General features: G+C 36.8%; 1 protein-coding gene and 1 long non-coding RNA gene across 10 annotated transcripts in view; one reads left to right on the top strand and one right to left on the bottom strand.

Annotated features, from left to right (window-relative positions):
- The window catches only part of LOC130684610 (uncharacterized), a 92,699-nt gene that overhangs the window by 22,398 nt on the left and 52,148 nt on the right, over nucleotides 1-18,153 (top strand). The window contains exon 3 of one of the 6 annotated variants that reach the window (XR_008998948.1): nucleotides 14,173-17,063. The exons of the other annotated variants lie outside the window; for them this stretch is intronic. This is a non-coding gene — a long non-coding RNA (uncharacterized LOC130684610). Of the gene's footprint in view, nucleotides 1-14,172; nucleotides 17,064-18,153 lie in introns of those variants that run through there. 6 annotated transcript variants of the gene reach the window in all.
- The window catches only part of VCL (vinculin), a 98,494-nt gene that overhangs the window by 69,582 nt on the left and 10,759 nt on the right, over nucleotides 1-18,153 (bottom strand). The window lies entirely within an intron of this gene.

Raw genomic sequence — 18,153 nt, 5'->3', positions numbered from 1 at the left:
AAAAAAAAAAGCAGAGAGAAGAATGTCAAATAAGTCTTAGTTATAGTCTAAGTTCTGAGCTGGTTTTCTAGATCAGCACTTAAAACAGCCCTTTCAGAGTAATCTAGCTTTAAATACATTTTAATGCTTCCAAACTTCATTCCATTGCATTTGTTAGTTCTTTTCACTGGTAAAATTATTTCTCTTTTATTTTCTTCTTCAGAGAATTGCCTCTAACTCTTGAGACCCAGTTCCACTCAATTCAATAAATAGGCAGTAAGTGCCAACTATGTGTCTGCTAGGTGGTGGGAAGAAAACGAGATAAGAAATAAAGCATCCTTAGACATATAAACTGAAATAATGGTGTTGAATGAGTGAGAGGCCTGAGGGCATTTTTAGGGGGCTTGGCAGAAAGCCCTGTTTCTTTTGAAGAGCTCTTACTTTGTTCAGTAGTAAATTTAAATACCTTTTGTTCAATATATGACTTTGGTTCAAAATTCTATGTGAGAGGCCTTTTGTCTTCTGCTGTTGTTCTTACTACTCCCTTTTATCACAATCTACTCCATTTGGCTCAGTAATGCGGAGATTTGGTTTCTTTCCAGCAAAAAAAAGAATGACTGGTTCAAGTCATTACCCAACTAAAAAAGGTTAATGTAAATGTCTCCTTTAGCTAGACTAAGTATAAGAAAACAGGAAGACAAAACACAGCAGGGAGCACTTGTGTTACTGATTTGCATAGTATTAGTGCACCATATTAAAAAGGTGGCAGGGAAATGGTGATCAAGAGATATTCTTAATTTAGACAAGAAGATACAAATGATGAAAATGTAAACCTAAAATTACAAGTTAAAATTACAGTTGGCCAAGCTACAGGCCCAATGACTGAGACTAACTGATTTTGAAAAGACAAGGGAATGTGCACCCAATCTGCCTGTACTTAGTTTGGCTCTAATCAATGCTTCTTATGGCTTAAGTATCATGCTGATCGATCCATTATACTGAACAGCCATTCTAATATGCAGCCATGTCCAGTACCACACCTGGGTCCTACACCAGATACCTTAATGTATCTGACCCACCATCAGCAACACTTTTGATTGTTTTCCAACAGTGGTGATGGGCCTGTAATCCACCCACCCCCTTACTGGTACCTTTTATATCATTCACAGATAATACACCAAAGTCAGGCATTTTAAAAGCCATATATCCAAAAAAATGGGACTCTCCAACCTACTCTGATAGCCAACTCAATTCATTTAACCAAGCACTTACTGAGTACTTCCTATGTAGTAGGCGCTATGTACAACACCATATGTGCTGGAAATACAAAAATAAGTGAGACTCAGTCATTGACCTTCACAGACAAAATGCTTAAAGAAATCATTGTAACACAGTGTAATGCATGCTCTAATAGTTACATCAAGTTTCACCTATGCAATCAGTGAGGTAGCGGTAGTTTCACAGTGCAAAAGAAACTCTAGGAAAGCTGGTAAAAGTTCTCTAGGAGTAATAGGATCCTGGGAAGACAGGAGAGCTTCCCAGTAGTGGGTATGAATACATGAAAGCATGGCCAGTGAGGGAACAAAGATCCACATGGCTGGAACACAGGGTATTGGGTGGAAAGAGGGAAATAAGTTGGAGAAGCAGAAAGGGGCCACATCAAGCAAGCCCTTGTATGCAATGGGCTTAGGCTGTATTGTCTAAGTAATGGGAAATTATTCAATGGTTCTAAGCAAAAGACATTATTAGGTTTGCATTTCAACAAGAAAAATTCAGCAGCAAGAATGGACCAGAGCAAGAAAACAAGGTTGACAAGTTCACTTGTTAGTTCATTCATTCAATCAAATATTTATATAACATACCATGTGCCAGGTATTACAGACAGTGAGGAAGAAAATACACATGACCCCTGAGCTCACTGAGCTTAGAGTCTTCATGACAGATAAACAATACATGAACTAAAGCAGCAGCAGTATGGATGGATATGAGGGCAGATGAAAGAGATGCATCTATATGACACTCCATGTGGAAGGTTAAGGGAGAAATCTAGGATGACTTCCAGGCTCCTGAATCAAGTGACTTGGCAATACAGGTAATATAGGAGGAACACGAGATCTGAGAGGGAAACTAATTTAGCTACTAACCTACGATGGAATTAGGATTTATAGAACATACTTAGGGAAATAGTGATCTAGGCCAGGAATTCCAAACTAGTGACCTTTGAGCAGAATTTGAACCAACTGTGATTTTTGTTTGGTCCACACTTTTAATCAAGAAATTTCACAAAGATGTGATTTCTGACATCTTCTGAAATATCAAAAGATTTGGCCACATTAAACCTGCAATCCAGCAAGGAAACAATTTGCTGGAACCCAAATGTCCCATATGGGGAATACACTCTCTGCTTCATTCTGTATAATCTTAACATTCAGACCTTTTCACTTCATTTATGTCACCACCTGGTCCCTGTGGGCATGTAGGTTAATCATTCCTATACAAGGTGTAGGGAAAATGAAAGTTCCTATGGCCAGGATCCTCACCTGACCCTGAACTATTTGATGATATAACTGGCCTACTGCTAGGCTAATGCTTACACACCCCTCGGCAATGAGCCATTATTGTTGGTGTTACTATATAAAGAGCTTCAACCAGTGCTCTGCCCAGAGGCAGAGACTGAGATGGGCTTGCTGCAAGCAGACTGCCCCACAGACAGAGATGATTCCAGCATTCAACCTGCCACCATGAGAATAAAGCTTGGTATAAACCCTTTTACCCCTAACTTCTGTTACTGTTATTTGGTTTCACAGAATCCAGAGTGAACTTGCCCAGGGACAATCCTCCTCAGGTGAGACACTAGACTATCCTCTCAGTATCTATACAGAGTGAAAAGTTCCTGAAGCCATTTAGAAATTATTTATCCAACACCTCTCTAAATGTTTCCATTTTTAAAAGTTCTTTTCTTGTGAGAGCTATGAGAAAGACTGAGAAGAGTTTCTGTCAGGAATGACAAAATGGCAGTGTATGAGCCAAGTGCCACCCATTTTGTTTGACAGTATTTTTTTATAGGAAATTTCATATTAAAAAGAAATAAAGATTTGCAGATTTGAATATAAGGAGGATCTGGTAACACTAGGCCCTGTTTCCATATGGCAATATTAAGTTGGAGACGGCAACAGTTTTCTTCAATCAGGGCATGATTTTTCAGTTGACCACAGTCTCTACTGCTCCCGGTGTCTTATAACTGGCCTTATTCACTCATTACCTATTTGTCCCTGCAGGCATCTCTGAGTTTTGCTGCCTGATATGACAAAAAGATTCAGTTCTTAATTAGCATAGTACATGAGTCAAGCGCCCTAATATCATTAGTGTTACATGAAATTTTACTTATGCCTCAGCTATTTCACTAATAATGAAATGTCCCACTCTCCCCCAAATATTTATCTTCAACAAAAAAGTGACTGGAAGGAAACAAAACATGAAAGTAGAATTTCAGTTAATTTTTATTTTCTTCTTAATCCTTTTCTGTACTCTCCAAATTAAAAAAAAAATTAGTATGCACTGCCTTCATAATCAGAAAAATATAAACAAAATTTCTAAATTACATAATATTCTTGGTAATAAAGTGATGAGAAATCACCAGTGCCAAATTTGACCAAATGCCAAAAACTTCATTTAAATGTGTGTCAATGAGAACACAATCAAATAGGGGTTAAACAGCAGATGAACCACGTTAGTAGCTAGTTCTAATGTCAAGCAAGCTCATTTGATGCAACACACTTTCCTTAGAACTAGTGTTAAGCAGCTGTTTATTTTAACCCAACCTGAGCTTGAGTTTATCAATTAGAACTAGATAAATGTTAGGAAAGCAGCCTTGCTCACCAGATTCCTGCTTATGAACATCCTGTGGTCAGGCTTCCAATTTGCAAATACTTCATTCTCTCCCTTAATTCGGTATTCTTCTGTAGACTTCACAACTGTTTACACTTGTGTTTTGGATGGCCACTAATCTAATAATAAAGCAGGTCCTCAGTACAAGGAACTTCTTCCACCACCCAACTTTCTCCCCAACACTCTCAAAGGAACATAAAATATGCTCGATCACAGAGAACTTTCACTGTGAACAAGATTTTGGCAATCTAATCCAAATTCTTCAGTTTAGATATGAGGCTTATAAAGCTCATATTTCTAAAAAGTTGCAGAACTTGAATTTGAATCCAAGCCTCTTGGCTCCCTTTCTTGTGTTTTCCAGCATAACCGCTAACTTGCAAACCAGTCATTGTTAAGTGACAAATATTCCTACACTAAGAATATCAAATCCTACTTAAAGTGATTTCTACTTTGTTTTCTAACATACCTGTTTGAAGTTTTCCCCCTGTTTTTCACCCTTTAGTCCTGCCTTCTGCGACACTGTCTTGCCAATGGGTTTCAACCCCGGACAAAAACACCAAAATTAGGTGAGACTGAAAAATGACAATGGAATGCTCTTGGGGTGAAAGGGTTTATAACCAAGTTTATTCCCATGGTGGCAGGTCAAGCGCTAGAATTCCATCCACCTCAGAACAAGTCTGCGTGCAGCAAGCGGGTCTCTGCCTCTGGGCCTCTCCACCCCCACAGCTGTCTCAGTCTCTGTCCTAAGCACTGCCACGGCTCCAGCCTCTGCTCTGCTGCAGCCATGCAGCCCAGAGTACCAGGCGGAGCTCTTCATATAGAGTCAGTAATAATGACATATTGCACACACATGTGTAGTGAGCAAGCCGACCTGGGTCAGGTTGAGAATCTTCACCATAGGAACTTTCATTTTCTCTATAAACAGGAAAACAAGCTATAATTATAGGAAAATAAAAGGACTGGTTTTCATTCAATCTCCTTTAGTTTTTCTAATTTTTTTAGTTATTAAAAAGATTACTTAAGTGGGGATTCAGTATTAGTCCCACTAGATTTATAATTAAATAATTGTCACATATTCATAAATACTGGTGGGGAAGAAAAGATTATTGCATGATCTGCATGTAATATTTAGTAGATGCTTCAGGCAGAGAACAAATTCCATAGGGGTAGGATCTGGACTGTTTTTTCCTTCACAGCCATGACACACTGTGAGTGACACATAAGTGCTCAAAACATAAATGCCAACTGAAATAAGTAAAAGGATGAAGAAAGATAATTAACTTCAAAAAAGTTAACATTTAATTCTACCATTTTCATACCTGCCCACATACATTTTTTACTCCACTCTAATTCTTTCTATTCCCACACAATTAACTCAGGAAGACCTTCATTATTTTATTTTCATTATTTCTTCAATACACCTACAAACTAATCCTCTATGACTAGTAAGGTGACCAGCTAGGCTCCCTCAGGTCATTAAAAAAAAATTCATGGAAAACTATAAGACACTCATGAGAGAAATTAAAGAAGACAACAATAAATAGAAATCTATCCCATGCTCACAGATAGGAAGAATTAATATTGTCAAAATAGCCATCCTGCCCAAAGCAATTTAGATTCAATGCAATACCTATCAAAATTCCAATAGCATTTTTCAATGAACTAGAACAAATAGTTCTAAAATTTATATGAACCACAAAAGACCCCAAATAGCCAAAGCAATCCTGAGAAAGGAGAACAAAGCTGGGAATTATGCACCCTGACTTCAAGCTCTACTTACTACAAAGCTACAGTAAACAAAAGAGTTCGGTACTGACAGAACAGACCCATAGATCAATGAAACAGACTAGAGAGCCCAGATATAAACCCATGCATATATGGACAATTAATAAATGATAAAGGAGCCATGAATATACAACAGGTAAAAGCCTCTTCAACTACTGGTGCTGGGAAAACTGGACAGCCACATCTAAGAGAATGAAAATGGATTATTGTCTAACTCCATACACAAAAGTAAACTCAAAATCAAGACTTGAATGTAAGTCATGAAACCATAGTAAGTCATGAAACCATAAAACTCTTAGAAAAAAAATAGGTGAAAATCTCTTGAACATAAGTATGAGCAATTTTTTCCTGGACATATCTCCTCAGGCAAGGGAAACAAAATCAAAAATGAACAAATGGGACTACATCAAACTAAAAAGCTTCTGTATAGCAAAGGACACCATCAGCAGAACAAAAAGGCATTCTACAGTATGGGGGAACATGGTTGTAAATGACTCATCTGATAAGGAGTTAATATACAAAATATACAAAAAACTCTTATGCCTCAACACCAAAAAAAACCACAATAACCCAATTAAAAACTGGGCAGAGGACCAGAACAGACATTTCTCTAAAGAAGAAATACCGATGTCCAACAGGCACATGAAAAGATGCTCCACATCGCTAATTATCGGGGAAATGCAAATTAAAACTCAGTGAGATATCACCTCATACCAGTTAGGATGGCCACTATGCAAAAGACAAGAAATGACAAATGTTGGTGAGGATATGGAGAAATACGAACCCTCCTACACTGTTGGTAGGAATGTAAATCGGTGCAACCGCTATGGAAAGCAGTATGGAGGTTCTTCAAAAAACTAAAAATAGAAATACCATTTGCTCCAGTAATTCAACTTCTAGGAATTTACCTGAAGAAAACAAAATCCCTGATTTGAAAAGATATATGCACCCCTATGTTTATCACCACACTATTTGCAATAGCCAAGATAGGGAAGCAACTTAAGTGTCATCAACAGATGAATGGATAAAGAAGAGGTGGCACATATACCCACCCAATGGAATATTATTCAGCCAAAAAAGAAAAGAATTCCTGCCATTTGCAACAACATGGATGGATCTAGAGGGTCTTGTGTTCAGTGAAATAAGGCAGGTGGAGAAAAGACAAATACCATATGACTTCACTTATTTGTGGAATATATAAACAAAGCAAAACAAAATGAACAGAACAGCAGTAGACTCATAGACACTGAGAACTGACTAGTGGTCATCAAGGGGGAGGGATTGGCAGGTGGCAGGGGGAGGGTGAAAGAGATAAAGGGGCACAATAATTCACAACCACAGTATAAGTTGGTCACAGGGAAAGTAATACAGCATGGAGAATATAGTCAATGATTTGTAAAATCTTTCTACGTTGATAGATAGTAACTGCACTAGAGAGAGTAAGGATTTAATAATATGGGTAACTTGAACAACCGTGTTGTACATTTGAAACCAATATGTTTGTATATCAATGATAATTTAATTAAGAAAAAATGGATAAAACCATGAAAAAGAAGCTAAATATTGCTAAAGGAAATTAAGTCAACTCTACCACCTGTCCTACCTGTCTCAGACAGGATTATAAGGAAATAATACATATGAATGTGCTTTGTGCACCATCAAAGTGTTATCAAATGTAGGATGTCTCCATGGTATAAAAGTTAAGCCCCTTAAAGTATTCTAGAGGCCCCACCAGCAACAAAACAGTCTCCATCTCCTTCCTCACTGCCCTCTAACCAAATCTATTTATTAAAGAACTATCATCCCACAGAATTTAAAATATACTTTTTTTTTTTCTGCTATAGTTTTTCTACTTTAATAGCCAGATAATTTCTTAATAGTTTCAGTTCACAAGTATGTATAATTTCAATAACACTATATTATGCAGATAAGCCTGGTTATGTAACCACAATTTGCAATATTGTCCCTAAAGAAAAATAATTCCAAACCAATTTGTAAATGGTTTTTGAAATACAACCCACTTTTATGTTAGAGAAACTGGGACTCAGTCCCCATCCTAGAAGGTAATACAGAGTAGTGGGAAAAATATTGGGGCTTTGGAATAAATCTCACCTTGCTCTGCTATTACTAGCTCTGTGTCCTTGGGCAAGTAACTTAATCTCTTTGAATCTCAATCTTTCCATCAACAAAATGGGAAAAGTAAAATCTCTCTCATGGCTCATAAATGTAAAATATGTAAAGCACCTAACACATATATAACTTCCAGGGCCTGGAAGATAATAGGTGCTAAATAAACAGTCTCTTTTTATTTCTCTCTACCATTGCAGTATGCATCTGTAACTTGTTTTCTCCTTTAAAAATAATTTTTTTATAGAGGGTATTATGCTCAGTGAAATAAGCCAGGCAGAGAAAGACAAGCATCAAATGATTTCACTCATCTGTGGAGTATAAGAACAAAGCAAAAACTGAAGGAACAAAACAGCAGCAGACTCACAGAACCCAAGAATGGACTAACAGTTACCAAAGGGAAAGGGACTGGGGAGGATGGGTGGGAAGGGAGGCAAAAGGGGGAAAACGGGGCATTACGATTAGCACACATAATGTAGGGGGGTGGGAACATGGGGAAGGCAGTATATACAGAGAAGACAAGTAATGATTCTATAGCATCTTACTACACTGATAGACAGTGACTGTAATGGGGTATGTGGGGGGCACTTGATAATAGGGGGAGTCTAGTAACCATAATGTTCAAGTAATTGTACATTAACAATATCAAAATAAAAATAAAATAAAATAATAATTTTTTAATTGAATACATGCTGTAAGTCAGGAGTTCTTTATTAGCTCATTAAATACTTAAAACAACCCTAAAAAGTGAAAAACATAACTATCTCATTTTACAGATAAAGAATAGAGGCACAGAGAGGTTAACTGATTTGCCTTATCATATAGTGGTGTGGACTTCAGCACACCAATGCTCTAATCCTAAATTACTGTACTGTGTTTTTTAAAAGTATGGGAGAGAATGCAGTAATGTCTAATGTTGTGTACTATTTATAACACTGCATGATTCTATAATTCTATGGAGCTATCATATGGTAAGAAGGACAAGAAAAACTTCAAGCTCACAATGGTCAAAAGTAAATCATCAGGATGCAGTCTAACCAACTGATGTTCCATTGTTCTGGTTTTCCTCCCAAGAAGCTGGAAGGTTTCCACAGCCAAGATCAGTCAGACTCACTAGGGCTTCAGCAGCTTCAGCTCTGTTACTGCTATTTGCTTAGGAATGGTCAACTGAGTCAACCTGGCCTTAGCAAGATTTTAAAATTGAACCAGACCAACCAATGACGTAGGTTTTCAATTTTTTTCTTTTTTATTACAGGTGTGGTCAAAATTTGAAATAGTAACCCAATGTTAAAAGTGTCTTTTTAAGTGTCTTTACTAATGTTGTGAGCCATCCTACTTGCTAATTGAAGATCATTCAGTCACTTGGACACTACAGTAACTGAATTTGGCTCCAGGCTGTAATAGATAATCTGACCCATTAAATTAGGGTCATAAGCAAAATTATTCCATTTCTTAGCTCAAACTATAACCACATTTCTTATAAACAGCCAGGACTGGAAATTCAATATTTTGTAATATTAATGTATAAAATGGTTAAGGCTGCCAATTTAAAATGCGTATAGAAAAGACTCTTGTTTTATGGTACATATACTAAATAAACCCCCTAAGTTTTACCATTAGGCTTTTCTTCCTAATATTTTCACCTTTTCTTCTCAACTACCACAAACATAATTTAGTGACTCTATATGGGCTGAGCATAGACTCAGTTCTAAACTTCCTGAAAAATGAAATAAGCACAGTTACAGCACATCCAGACCAAACTGGCCGAGACGTATAGACAGAAAAAAGCTGGCAACTATCCTCAGTGATACTATTTGTCTTTGTGCCTTTTGCAGGTTGTATTTCATCACTGCTCTTCATATAACATTCATAGATTAGAAACAAACTTGGTCTAAATCAGCAGAAAAACTTTTACACGCACATTAAAGAATACTTAACTTATTTGTTTCACTTGCTTACTAATATAAAATACCAGTACCGCAGCCTAAACATTAAACAGCTGCCACGGACAACTAAACCCATTAGTAAATTCTGACTCTTCCATTTTAGATAACTTATTCCCAGTGGGGCAAAAGGAAGAAACAGAATTAGCCAGAAACAAGAGAATTACACTATAATGACAGTCCATTTGCCTATCTAGGTTTGTTGTTGTTGTTGTTGTTGTTGTTTTAAGGAAAGTTATCAAAAACAATGCTGGCAAAGCACCTATACTCAAAACTACAATTCTTTTATCTTCAGTCCTTATTAAATATAAGGTTCAATCCTAATGGTTCATTACGGAACAACCCAACTCTGTATTTTGCTCATGAATGAAAACCTTCCCAAACAGAGAGTTTAAATGGAAGATAAAACAGCAGAGAATCCCTGGAGATTGAGAATGTGGAAGGCTTTCACTGTTGAACTTGATCTTAAAGTGTGAATTCCTGCCTTATCAGGCAAGTTTCTATAGGCCTAGTAAGCAATAAATATCCTAAAAGGCTTAAATAATTATCACACAATGAGGTAATCCTCCTTCTATATAGCTGATGCCACTAAAATATTAGCAGTGCTGTATTTTCTTTTTTAATAGAAGTTAAGTCACTAGAGATGTTGAAGGCATCTCTTGAATCCTGACATTTTTAGATTACTTCATTTTTTATGTCCTGAGAATTCTGTGTATAAGGCAATATGCAGGTAATGCTTCCTGAGGTGACACAAAGATGTAGTTAAGGAGTTTATGTCCTCAGATAGCATCAGAGCTACATAAATGACTCTGGTGGATGCCAACAGGGAGTTATAACTTAGCACTACTGGACACAGAGCTCAACCAGCCGTTGAGATTAAGGTAATCTTTAGTATCTGAGTGAGTCTTAAAGCATGGATATAATTTCTGGAGGGAGGAAGGCAGCTCAGATGGAAGGAAATGCAGTATGTGCATAGATGCAGAAGTGAGGACTGGAGTTTGTTCTTGAAATGACAAGCAGTCTCACTGGGTGAGGGCAGGCTTGCAGGAGGGGCACTCTGGGGGGCAGGAGCAGCACTGGATTCTGACTTGGGCTTTTCCACTGCCAAAGGTACCTGCCTTAGATACATTGTTGATTATATCTGAGAATACACTTTCTCATTTTTAAAATGAGAGAGTTGAATTAGAACATCTCTAAGGTCTATTTCCAACATTATTAATCTATAACTTTAGGTTGGGGGTGGCTAACTTTTTCTATAAAGGGCCGGAGAGTAAAAATTTTAGGCTTTGTGGGCCATATGGTCTCTGTCGCAGTTTCTCAGTGCTGTTGTAGTGTGAAAGCAGTCATACAAAATATGTAAATGAGAGGGCATGGCTGTGTTCCAATAGAGCTTTATTTATAAATATTGAAACTTTAATGTTATACTATTTCATGTGTCATGAAATATCACTCTTCTTTTGATTTTTTTTTCAAACACTTAAAAATGTAAATCCTATTCTTAGCTCCTGGGCAGTACAAAATTTGGCCCACAGGCTTTTTCACCAGTTTTCTGACTTCTTCCTTCCATAGAGAAGTAAGAACAGAAACAGGGTAGGGTGTGATAGACCTTAAGAGCGAGAATAAGGAATCTGATTAATTTAGAAGACAATGGGAAGAGGTACAGGTTTCTAAGCAAGAAAGTGTTGACACCTGAGCTGTACTTAGAAAGATTTACTTGGCAATAATGGAGGAATGAGAGATCAGCAGATAACTATCAAAGAAGAAAAATATTAAAATACAATCTGTACAGGTAGCTTTGAGGAAGCACAAGGAGAAACAAGATATGGAAGGAAAGCTCAACAGAATACTACTTAAAAAAAAGAAGAGGGTAAAAGTTCATTTATCTGACAAACATAATAGAGGTGAATTTCTGGACAAGAAAGAGGAAAAAAGGTGATTGTGCATTCCCATTCCTCAGTGCCAGCAGCATAGTATACAACTGCAGTAGACTTACTGAGGAATTTGCCTTTTTAGGAAACTTTAAAGTTGAAACCCAAGTTGGAGCTTCCAGTTCAAAGATATGAGTTTTCTGATATATATCAGGTAAAATGCAGCATTCATGCTTTGGTTTTAGAGATGCAACAGATATGGCAGTTTTAGAGATAAGGTTTTTTATGGCTCCTTTTACTTCAGGGAATTTTTAGCAGCCTTCTCAAATTAGGAAAAAGGAGTATTCATGTGGTGTACATAGATATGTCATGCCCTCAGAATTTTAAAATCACTTTGCTCACTGTGACTCAGAATTTATATCTATTTTTTTTTGCTCTGACAGAGAAAAAGAAGCAATACTGCAAATACAACCAATTTAATATTAGAGTACCTACCAAGTGCAAGTAATCCCACTCTGGGAACACCATGCTTTCTAGAACTCAAATATGTAAACTGGGTAGAGTTGGAGGAAGGAGGGGTGCCAACAGATGTGCACTTAAGTAGCTCTAATTCATGATAGTATCTGGTAAGAAACATAATCAAGCCTTGTGGAAACACAGCAAAGTTAAATTAATTTAACTTTAATATTAATTTTAACTCAGCAGCCTGGAAAGAGCTTCATGGAGAAAGTGACATCAACATTGGTGCCATTTTAACAAGAGAGGAAGAGTAATTCTAAGCAGTGAGAACATTGCAAACAGTAACAAAATGATGTGGGGAAATATTGGACTTAGTTTTTTTACTTCAAAACTAGTACTAGTCATTGTTAAGGGAAAAACATAATTATGGTAAGGTATTAGTCTCACTCAATCCCATCACATTTTAGTATATGCTCTTCCACATATAGGATAATATAAAATGGAATCATTCTAAATATAAACCCCCTACTGGTTTTTCCATAACACCTTAAAAACATACATACCTGTGCATGCCAGCTTGGAATATATATTGGAGTGATTAAAAACCATAGGCATTTCTGAGTTAAGAGCAAGGATAACCCTTCCCTTATAGGTATTCCTTTAAGTTCCCACTTCACCTTGACCTTTTTTCAGTTTTCTTCCAAGATCTCTGTAGGTGGATCCATGCTACTAGCCACTGCATTCTTCCTTCTTCCGTATGAGATCAAAAAGGTATGGGTAGGATATTTAATATACCACTTCAATAAAATCACTGTTGACAGCTTTTATATTTGATATGGATTCTAGTTCTGTCCTACATTCAAAGCAAGCTCATTTGCATAACTTAAATACTTAAGCTCTGGTTCTGCCATTTACTAGCTCTGGGCTCTAGGAGCCTTTGCTTCCTTACCTGTAAAATGGGAATAACCACACAGTGTTGCCCTATTTTATTACTAAAAAATAATTAGTAAATTTAAAAACTCATTTGTTTTGTTGGTGCATTTTCAAAATTGAGTACAGTGTATCCAAATGTAATACACTGTATCCAAACTAAGTACTAAAGAGGTTGTATTTAGAATTTGTCCCCCCTATCTGCACTTCTCCCACTGCTTAAAGGCAGCCTTTAATATCTCTTGGATAGGTAGCCCTCCAATAGCTGTGTCTCTCTCTCCAATCTACCTTCCTCATTGCTACTAGGGTTATCTTACCAAAACCCAAAACTGCCCATGTTACACCTCAGCTTAAAATCCTCCCATTGCCTAATATCCAGTGCTTAGAATGTTCCCCTTCCAGAAATGATCCTATAAATGTACTTGCACATTCATAAAATCACGTATCTGTGTCATTCATTGCAACAATGTTGGAAATAGCAAAAGATCCCAATAACCTAAGGTCCTTCCATAAAAAGTCTAGTTAAATAAATTACTTTACAACCATCAATCATCTAACTGTCAGAAGAAGTGCAAGCTCCAAATATACTGGTAAGAATATGCTCAGGGGAAAAAAATCAAGAATAGGACAATACACTAAGTCACCACTGTGTAAAAAGGGAATACATATTGCCTGAATATGCATAACTTTCTCTAGAATTATACCCAAGACACTAGGTTTCTTGTGTCCACTGGTTTCCTATGAGGAGGGAAACCAGGTGGCTGAAGTTCAAGGGTAGGAGGGAGATTATTCATTATATACCCTGCTGAACCTTTAAAATTTTGAACCATGTGAATTTTTCACTTATTCAGAAATTGAAATTAGCTTTTTTTTTTTGATTGATTAATATGGCATATAAGTCCCTTCACAAACTAGCACAATCTACCTTAGTGGTCTTATCACTAAAAGCTTCCCAACTCCCTACCTGCACATTCAAACCCGTGTTTTATCTTTGCATTCTTCTGCACAGAAGGCCTAACCATTTTTCTCTGCCTGGCAAACTTCCCTGTGCTTCAAACCCTGCCTCTGTAAGATAGAAGGAACTTCCCCTCCTGTTTTCCTGCTTGTGATAAAATGAGTTATAAGAAATACATATTTGGTCATTCATATGACCAAATATATATTTCCCAGCTATATTTGGTCTTCATCCACAGTTCCTGAAGATACTGCAGAGCCTTAAAGTGAAACGGGTGTCTTATGTTAATGAGAGACTTTTGGACCCACCCAAGGCAGGGGCTGGAGGTTGAATCAGCCAATGGCCAAAGATTTAGTCAATCATGACTATGCAGTGAAGCCCTCACAAAAACCCAGGAGAAGAACCCATCTCTCTTGCATCCTGCTTCTCTGTTGGAGAGAGCCTCCAAGCTTGGGAAACCAGAACGCATCCACATGCCACTGAGCCAACCCCACGCTCCACAAGGATAGAAGCTCCTTTATTTGGGACCTTGCCCAAAGTATCTCTTCATCTGGTTGTTAATTTATATCCTTTACAGTACCCTTTATTAAACCAGTAAATATAAGTGTTTTCTTGAGTTCTGTGAGCTGCTCTAGCAAATTAATCAAAAGTAAGGGGGAGGTCACTGGAACCTCCAATCTGTAGCCTGCAGGTTAGAAGCACAAGTAACTAACTATCTGGGGCTTGTGAGCCAGGGGTGTAGGGCAGTCTTGGGAGGATGGAGCTCTTAACCTGGGGAATCTGGTGCTATCTTAGGACAGATGGTGTCAGACTTGAGTTCTCAGACACCCTGCTGGTGTTCGATAATTGCCTGGTGCTTGGGAAGACACACATACACACACACGCACACTTTGGAATCAGGTCTGGTAACAGAAAGGAGCTATACTGTGGAAAATACTACCATATTGTGCAAAGGGCCTTTAGCTGTCTTCAATTATATGTTTGATCCCTGGCATTGCGGCTGGGTTCAGTCCAACATGAGTCCAAAGATGCTTATACCTCTGAGAGACAAAGTCCAGACCTCAGATGGCATTACAAAGAATGACAAAATAGCAGCATTATTCACAACAGTAAAAGGTGGAAGCAAATCAAGACCACTGAGGGATGAATGGATAAACAAAATGTGGTATATACACAAATGGAGTATTATTCAGCCTTAAAAAGGAAGGAAATTCTGACATACGCTACAACATGGAAGAAACTTGAAAACATGATGCAAAGTAAAATAAGCCCATCACAAAAGCACAAATACTTTATGATTCTGTTTATATGAGTTACCTAAAGAAGTCAAATTCACAGAGATATAAAGTAGAATAGTAGTTGTCAGGGACTCAGGAGAGAGAAATGAGAGGGTTTAATGAGTAGAGTTTCAGCAGAAATGAAAAGGTTCTAGAGGTAGATGATAGTGATAGTGACACAATAATGTTAATGTGCTTAATGTCACAGACTACACCTAACAATAGTTAAAATTGTAAATTTTATGTATGTTTTACTGAAATAAAAAAAATAAAGAAAAGAATCAGTTTTACAGTCTCAAGACAGTAATATCCTAGCATTTCGCCAGATTGTAAAAGTGCCTTTTTATTCTCATCCTAATATTAAACTCTTGGTTTCTATACTTAAAGGTTTTTAATCAAACCAAAAAAGTAAGTTATAACAATCTTCCTAAAAAGTTATGATGAAAGAACAAAAGACTACTAAAACTGACAAGCAAATTTACAGACTTCTAGAAGTAAAACTTTAAATTAAAAATTCAGTGGATGGATTAAATGCCATATTAGACACAGCTGCATGAGCATCAGCTGAAGAAGTGAAGAAGTTACCAAATGGAAAATAGAATGAGAAAGTCCAACATTTTTCTAATTAGAGTTCCAAAGGGAGAATAAAATGAGGGAAGAGGCAAAAATTCAAAGAGATAATTGCAAAGAATTTTCTAGGACTGATACAAGAAATCAACTTTCAAAATCAAGGAGCCCAAAAAATCCCAAGAAAGATAAATAAGGTCTTAAAAAACCCAGGGAGAAAAGTCATAATCTACAGCAAAACAGCAATTAGACTGATGGCTGGTTCGAATGCAGAAACACTGGAATAGTGTTTTCAAATATTATCAGACTAATATATATGTATGATATACATACACATTACATGTAATATCAATCAGCCTAGATTTTTTAATCCAATGAAATCATCTTTCAAAAAAGATGACAAATAAAAATATTTTGAGACAAATACTTATAAAGAGTATATATAGTCCAAAGACCCTAATAAAGATACTAGTGAATGGTGTTGGGGGGGGACTTGATAATATGGGTGAATGTAGTAACCACAATGTTGCTTATGTGAAAACCTTCATAAGATTGTGTATCAATGATACCCTAATGAAAAAAAGAAATGGGAAAAAAAAAGTTACTAGTGAATGATGGACATCAGGAAGAAGGGTATCCAGAAGGAAGGTCTGTTCATCACTTCTCTTACATCTCAAAGGAAAATGGTGAACATGGGCAAATGGGGGGAAAAAATGTATAAGACAACAACAGTATCTAATTTATCTAAAGTATCTATAAGAATCACAATAGAAACGATATCTTAGACAACTGTATATAAGGAAACAACAAAATTAGAAGTATTTTAAAATCTCTACATTACTCAGGAGGGCAATAAAGATGCTAATTAAGACTTTGTTAAAAATGCATGTTAAAAATTTTTCAGAAAACCACTGAAAGACTAGAAAAACTAGGTATGCCTTCCAAACTGACAGTGTCCCCTGCCTGACATGTTCAACTCTTATTACTCTGTGTTGATAGGACATCTGAAAGAGATTCTAGCCCTCCTTCCAGGCAAGAGATACTAAGCTCATCCAGTACCTGGCATAGTATATAGTCATTAAATATTTGTTAAATTAATTTGGCTGTTCCAGAATAAGATGAATTCTATTTCACAAATGCATCATACTTCTCAACTTTCTGTGGAAGGCTGATCCCATCTTACTATTTTAGTGAGTGGCCTGTTTTACCCCTTCAATTTTTTTCTTTTTTAGAAAGTAAGATGATAATGAATGCTTGGAATAAAATCCCAAATCCTGAGCCCCATTTTCCCCTAAAGTGGGAGGAAAAGTACATAGGAAAAAATATATAAAAATCATATGATAGAGGGACCTAACTTTGTTTTGGAGGTAAGAGTCAGGGAAGGTGTCCCTAAAAAAAAAGTATACCTTTTCCCCCCCACTGTTGCTTCAGACAAAGGAGGTATCAACAAAAACGGAGATGTTGATTTTAATCATGGGAAACTGGCAATCAAAGGCTCAAACTGAGTGATATTTTCCCCACAGTTGGTAAAACTGTATATTCCACAACATATGGAATCCTACTGAAAGCTTTTACTGGCACTTTGCCTCGCTGAATAAAAGTTACAAGTTATGCTTAGACGTTAAAAAAAAAAAAAAAAAAACTGCCTTTTCATTGGACTAACATTTAAAGTATGCCTTAAAAATCATGGAAAAATACTTTAAGGTATCTATCACTCCTAGATACCTCTTAGCTGTGTGTCAGGCATAGTTCTAAACATTTTTATGAACTCATTAATCCTCATAATAATATACACTGAATCAGGTACTATGATTAGCTTTACTTTACAGAGGACAATAAGAAAAAGAGATTAAACATTTTCTCCAGTGTTACATACCTAGCAGATGTCAATCAATGGTTGGATTTGAACACAAGTTTAGCTCTAGAGCCTTTACTCTAAACCACCTGCTCACTCTACTGCCTCTGAAGATTCTTGTCACTTTGGTGTGCTGATTTACTTTGTATCTATATCTAAAGACTGACTTTGGTATTTGCAACTCACAATAGACGCATTTTGTCAAAGCTGGCTATTCTGTTCATTTGCAAAGGATCAAAACTAATAGAGAACTCCAAATCCATGTTATATTTTTATTTATATTTACATATTCTGCATATTTCTGTGTTGGGCAGCATTATCTTCATCTGCGCCCCACGACTGTGTGCCTGGAATATACGTATTCAGGTAAAATGGATTGGATGGTCCTACTGAATGTAAAGCCCTGGGCTAAGCAATGATTTATAGCTACTTTCCTAACTGGCAGTTAAATTTCACCAAGATTCACTGACATCATGGTAGGTATTTTTCCAAAGAAGCATGAAAAGCTTTTGGTAGGGAT

Source organism: Manis pentadactyla, chromosome 8, assembly GCF_030020395.1.
Source record: "Manis pentadactyla isolate mManPen7 chromosome 8, mManPen7.hap1, whole genome shotgun sequence".
Classification (NCBI taxonomy): domain Eukaryota; kingdom Metazoa; phylum Chordata; class Mammalia; order Pholidota; family Manidae; genus Manis; species Manis pentadactyla.
This window is presented reverse-complemented; position numbering and strand designations above follow the sequence as displayed.